We start from the raw sequence: 7,481 nt of genomic DNA on the forward strand, positions 1-7,481 counted from the left end.
ATAGTTGTAGGCTATGCCACTGATCAAACGTCATTTCACTGGGGAGGGGAATCTGAGCAGTCGGAATCCACATCATCTGAGGACAGTGGTCATATACTCAAATTATGCACGCGGTCAAGGGAAGGCTAAGCTTTCCCCAGCCAGCCGTGCACACGCTCCGCCTATGTTTCTTGTGTCTGTACATCGGTGTAATTGCTTATGATGAGTGTGGCTCTCAACACATGCGAGGCTCTTGAGCGCAGAACACAGGTTCAGCACCACCGCTCGTGGACAGCGCTCAACAGCCCGAGCTTTTAGCTCTCTTCCAAAAATATCACGTTATAAGCTAGGAATAAAAAAAAAAACATGCTTCGTACTTTTTATAGTTTTCCCAGAACAACAGCAAAGTTGCTATAGATAAATAAACCATTCCATATAGAGCGAATGTAGAGGGGAAGGGATGGGGTGTTTTCTTCACTTTAAGAACTATCCTCCTCCAGAGATTTCGAAAACATGCTGAATGGTTGCTGTCTGTCGCTAGTGCGTGAACTGGCACCAGAACAATGAATGACAAACGCACGCGCTCAAACCCGCCGGGGGCTGTGTGTTATGTGTGTAGACTAGGCTAGTGTTTGCATAGTAAAAAGGCAGAAAGAAATAATATATATATATCACGGAAAGGGTGATTGGGAGATAAGAGCATTTTGGAGCTTGTATAAGGTGTATGAATGACAGTTAAGCATCAAGACATCCCCCCCCCCTCCCCTCCCCTCTCGGCAGATTCGGAGGGCTTGCGCCCAGACTCAAAGATTAATCTGGCAGCTGTCTCACAGCAGACAAAAATTAGACTGATGCCAGCCAAAACAGAGAGATCGCGCACAGAAAATCATTTCAATGGCAGCACAGAGAGGAAACCTGACAGTCACTGACAACCTGGAACGAAATCATCTAAATCATATGCAGGCGGAACGTTCTTTCAGTCAGCGCGCGCTTCGCCGCAGATGAGCAGCGCTGTTAATTAAAGTACACAAGCGTAAAATTTGGAATAAAGAAAGCGCGTGCTGTAACTAAGTTTACAAATGTGTAGGCAATCAGTTCGCCTTGTCTTTATCCATTTTGCTTTTCCCAAATTATAATTTGTCATTTGCACGTGCAGCGTGCCAGTTATGTAACAAGACGACAAAATGTCGCCAATAATTTAGGAGAGACGCAGCTCTCACGATTTATTTATTTGATTGATTGATTGACTGATCGATTGTAATGTTGCCATTTAATGAGGCTAGGTAAATGGCTGTCATAATCAAACAGTTCAACAATAGCAAAAACCTGCGTGTTTGGAAAAACCCCTTTAAAAATATTTAATTAATGCCATTTCATTAGATAAAATAACAAACCAAGTTGGAACCGGTTCCCGATGCTATTTTTGGGGCACTATATGGCTGATTTTAAATGGTGTGTTATTTGATAAAATCCTGAGATATCAAAGAAAGACATGTGTATTGAGAATAAGTATGCTTAAAAAATACAGGAACATAAAAATGTAGACCTGGAACTCAAATAAAATGAATGACTTTAACAGGGAGGATTTATCACATTGATGATGTGCTGACACACTGCACCAACACACACATTATCACACACATAAAGAATTAACACATTGTTAGATCGATTACAGGCAGGAATCCTCAGGATTATGTTGTTGAAGTCATCATTTTGAACTGACACTAGTGACAGAGCATGTAATTAGACGAGAGAATCCTCTTTATAATTATACACACCAACACTATGAGCTTTTGTCACAACAGCTATTTTGTGAATGGAAGTGAAGAAATTTCTGCATCTAAGCCCTGTCTGTGAAGCCAGGCCTTAGTATATTTGTGCATTTGTCCAGCCTAATATTTACACCCACAGTAGGCCAGCCAGTGGCTTTAGCTCTGATTGATCAAAGAAGTGATGCAATTAGGTCACATGATGTGCCAGTAGGAGAGACAGTGAAGTGATAGATGTGGCTGTGTTTAGGTTTTCATCATCAAGGCCGTGAGATCCTACTGGAGCCAGGCATGCTGGGACTAAATGATTTTAATGGTGCATAATATTCGAGCAGATAAAGAGAAAAAGAAAGAGAGATGGGGGAGAGAGAGAGAGAGAGAGAGAGAGAGAGAGAGAGAGAGAGAGAGAGAGAGAGAGAGAGAGAGAGAGAGAGAGAGAGAGAGAGAGAAAACAACCTCATAGGATGAAAGTGTGAGGAGGCGTGTGCATGTGTGTTCCTCTCAAAGGCAGAGATGCTCTGCTAAGAGCAAAGAGGGAATTCAGTTACATTCATAGGCAAAAGTACATCGTTCACAGCACAGCTTCACTAAACTCCTAGCAGCCCTTCCCGCAGAGGGGCCAATCTGTTTCCATTAGCTGAGCAGGTACAGGCAACAATTAAAGCAGATAAAAACATGATGTGCTAAGTGACATGGATGATTAGTCTGTTATTAAGAGAATGTGTGTTTCGTGGCACCAGTAATCCACAGGGAGAAAGGATTCACCACAACGACATCGAACAGCACCACAGAGAGAACATTAACAGTGAGAACTGCTGTAACATCACCCACTCACCCTCCCATATCCTCATCTGTAAAAAGAGGAAGATACACACACAGAGAACAGCTATATAGTTTTAACACAACAAATTAACAAAATCCCTATATCTATTACAAGATTTTTGATATTAGCTACATTTGTAATTCACAAATTTATTTAAATTTTTTTATTTTAATTTTAAACTGCATTTTGATATATATTTTTACTTAGGACAGATTCATTTCAACATCCTTTGGGAATCAGTCCCTCTGCAGCTCATAGTCTCTACATTTGGCAGGAAATTAAAATATCACATCACCATCCCTCTTAAAACAAACACACTTTATTGCAGTTTGTTAATTTAGGTTTGCTTATTTGGTAGCTGTTTTGTGCAGAGAAGTTGCACAAAGACCATCATAGATCTCCACACAACATTACTTTATTAAAAAGACAAATAAATCACTGTGGGAAAAAAAAAACACCTCTAAGGGTACAACAGCGTGTCACTGGGGCAGAAGCTTACACCCTTTTACCCTAACGGCACATATTAGTAGAGAGACGATTCACCTAATTCACTCAACCTGGTTCCAAACCTGTTATGTCCCAGAAGACAAAAGAAAATATTTTGAAGAATATTTTGAAGAATGCTGGGGTTATATATATATAACATACAAATCATTATATATATATAACATACCAAATCATTTTTTCAGTAAATATATAAAACATATATATATATATATATATATATATATATATATATATATATATATATATATATATATATATATACATATATATATACATATATATATACATACATATATATATATATATATATATACATATACATACATATATATATATATATATGTTTTATATATTTACTGAAAAAATGATTTGGTAAATAAGACTATAAGAAAACTGAGCCATTTTAATTCTTTAAGAGTTTAAAATACTTGGTTGTGGCTGTTTACTTGTTTATATGTTTTTTTATGTAATGTGTTTGCTTAAGGCTGTAAGTGACTGTTGCAGGTAGGAGGAAGATATATAACATTTTATTCCAATCCCCGAAAAGAAGCAGAGTTCAACTATTGCACATGGCCAGCAAAAAGACACGGCATGAACCTCAGCATGGGTAAATACAATAGGACACCATTAGTGACTTTGAGGAGGATGTTTTGGAGAATATGAACCTGTTTCTAAGGAAAGCCAAAGAGCAGAAGTACTGGCACTATACATATTTGTGTGAATTTCAGTTGCATCAGCCAGTGCAGAACTATTCCTACTATCGGCAGCACCAGCTAACAGTTTCACTCATAAGGCTTTTTCGAGTGAGAGGAAGCACACACTAAAATGTCCAGTCAAACTTATATGAGCAGAAGCAAATGTGTGTGAGGAGGGGAATTGCCTACAAACACACTCACTGGTTCTTGGGCTCTCTTTGCCTACCCTGCATTTCCACTTATTTCTCTGATGTGGTTATGTTAAATTAGATTTCCTGCAGCATAGCTGATCTAATTGGACATAACTTGCCTTCGGGGAATGCCAGTATTACCCAGCATGCACCTCTCAGGGGAGCAGTCATGAGTATGTAAGTGGTGGTGGTTTCTGCAGGTGTGGAGTGAGAGAAAATAGATCTAATTGAGCACCTGTAAGACAGGTATGATGCAACGCTACAACATATGACTTTTTTCAGCTATAAATGTTGTTGAACGTCTGTCATAAAAGTGACATCTGAACCTGTTTTTATGGTTGCGCTTGTGCTGAAGTAGGCTAATGTAATTCTTGGTCAACTGACCAATGTTTTTGTTTAATGATGTGACGGAAAAGCAAAATAGATGAGGGTTCGTTTAAATTTACACCAGCTCACTTCAAACTACCTTCAACCTTCAATCTGACTCAAGCACACACACCAAGTACACAAAACAAAATGTGTAGATGTAGAACCAAAGTACTGTTGAGGATGAGGATCGGTGTAACGGCGTTACCGGCATATAAATTCGTTTAAGTGAAAGGCCAATCACAGAGCTTGCAGAATTCATCTGAGATCTGCTGACAGTTCAGTGCTTCAGAAGACATATGTGCGCGTCTGCGTGAGAAAAGACATTTGATTGACAGAGGCTAAACCCAGCCTGACTTCCTCTCACAAACAACCCTATTTATAGCAGCAATCTCACCTCCGCTTGGATTCGTGTTTTCCAACAGCGCTTCAGTCTTCCTTATTTTCCCAAATAAAATTAGGCTCATTAAGGTTGGTTTCACACAGGAGGATTGCGTTGATCTTCAGAGAGATCTGTGAGCATTCTTTTCATAACGGTTTGAGTCTGAGACAGGTACAGTTACTGCATGCTCCACCAGACTGAGTTAAAGCCAGAAATCACACCAGGAGCTCAAATGGCCTTTTGACTGCAACAAGAGGTCAACTGTGTTTGATCTACCCTTAGCTGAACATCGTGTCAAACTCATGCTTTATCACTGAGAGAGGTATATAGAGAAAAGACAGAAATCCAATAGAGCAATTATTATGGATACTGGCATATTGACTTGAGCTTAAAATTCTTTCTGTAGTCTGCAGGGAGAGCACTGCTTCTATCCCATTTGATTTTGTCTCTCCAAGCCCTTGTTAATGGCCATAATGATCCTACCCTTTTCTAATGTGATTTACAGCATACTGTAGGACATTGTTTACCATCTTAATATAATTCAGGAGGTTCCAGAAGTCATTATATTTCTGTAATATTTATTGTGAGTCTTAAAAACAGTAATTAATAATTGTTTTTCTTTCCAGTCCCTTCTATTTACCAGAGCTGGAATCAATAAATGGTCAAAACAACTGGAGCGAATTCAAATTGTGAAATGATTGCATTTGTTAGGTTGCACACTTCAGCTTATCTTCAAAACATGGACATGCCAGAGAGAATATATTCATATTTTATGGACATCGGAATTATGTTTTTATAGAGCACAGGGTTTTTATAGAATGATTTACATTTCGTATGTTGTCTTAAAAAAAAAGTTTCTTCTCTAAAATCAAGAAAAAGCTTAAATTAATCATCAGACCAGGCTCTGAAGTCTGAAGGCTCTGTAAACCATAGACTTGTGTTAGGCCTTGCTTAAGAAAAAAAAATACTTTTTCATGATATGGCAGACAGAGTGATTGGCATCACTGTGATTTGAGTGAATTCGCTCTCATCTTTCATCCCTCCCTGTACAGCAGTTCATACTTCATAATGTCTGTCCTGCTGTTGACTGTAGCACACCACAGCACCATCCCTCTACGTGACTCCAAATGAAATCCCAATGTCTCCAGACTGCATAAGCAGTAGACTTCATGGGAAATGAGAGAGATTAGTGGGAGAAAAGGGGACAGAGTGACGGCCCACAAATCAATAGCTGCTTCACAGATGAGCAGAATTTATACCTCTGCAAATAGAGCCGAGTCAGTCTAGCGGACAGTAATCAGATTTAGACTTATGCGCTGCTGAAGAAGCCGCCCGAGGAGCACAGTAAACATACTCAGAGAGAAAGAAGGACCCGGGGCAAATGTTTGGGGTTGAGGATGAATGCAAGACAGGACAGTTTTTGTCTGAGAAATTGACCAAGGCAAAAAAAAGTCAAAATGTGCATGGCTCAGGTCCCAGAACTATAAGATGCAAGACTTTATGTTTTGATGTTTCTCTTGTTTACTGAGAGTGGACTCACTGCTCCTTTGCCAGATCATTATTCTGGAGAGATGCACAAGGGATGTTGTTACTTTTGGGCTGCTTTTATCCAGGGTACAGTAACCATGGGCAGAGGTATAATCAAGAGTCCTCCTGAACTATGCGATTTTGGGCTGTGTAAACACTTTAAACACTATCCTGTTGCCAACCAAGAGGCAACCCTGACAAGCAAACCATCTGGGCAATACCCAAGGTGTAAAGCTTCCATCATATAACTTGGTCAAATCCATGATCTTCTCCCTGCATTCTGTTGAGGATGCAGATTAGCTTTCTGTTTATACTGGCACTGCAGTGTAATCTACAGGGCAACATGAACCAGCTGAGCCATAAGACAGCGAACACTCCATCAGAATAAATGCCAGTGGGTCCTTGTCTCCCCTCGCAGTTAAATGTCATTCTTTTACGTTCTCCTCCTCTCGCTCACCTCTGTTCGTTCTCCCTCTGCCTCTCTCTCCTCCCATTTCTGACAGTTGCTCAAAGCTGTGTGATTATTATGCCACTAAAATCAATGACATTCAGGAGAACCTGTCCTGCAGGAAAGGTCACACACACACTTTCTCTGTTCCTCATATATATAAAGGGTGAGAGGATTCTAACAGATAGCACACGACATATGACCAAACACAAAACATGTATAAACACATATAACTATAGCGATCACAGTTTAAAGGGAACCATTTTGAACTGCAATTCAAGGTGATGCATTCTGGTAAGCGTTTTTCCACCCTGCGCAGGTCATTTACATTTTACATTTACATTTATTCATTTAGCTGACGCTTTTATCCAAAGCGACTTACAATTGCTATATATATGTCAGAGGTCGCACGCCTCTGGAGCAACTAGGGGTTAAGTGTCTTGCTCAGGGACACATTGGTGTCTCACAGTGGATTCGAACCCGGGTCTCTCACACCAAAGGCATGTGTCTTATCCACCACGCCACACCACGCCACACCACACCACACCACACCACACCACACCACACCACACATATTTACTAAATCAAATTAAGTGGCTATAGAAATCTGTTTTTAAGGCCTACAAAACCTTCAACTATTTTTTCAACTTTCAAACAAGACCTTGTCATTCTAACATTCAAAGATATGGAAAGCTTTATTTTTCTGCTCAAAGATAAAACTTCTTCCTTACTATTTGAATTACAATTCTGCATTCTGTTTGCTACATCAATTCAAGTTCAAATGAAATCCAGGA

Source organism: Squalius cephalus, assembly GCF_949319135.1.
Source record: "Squalius cephalus genome assembly, chromosome: 3".
Taxonomy (NCBI): domain Eukaryota; kingdom Metazoa; phylum Chordata; class Actinopteri; order Cypriniformes; family Leuciscidae; genus Squalius; species Squalius cephalus.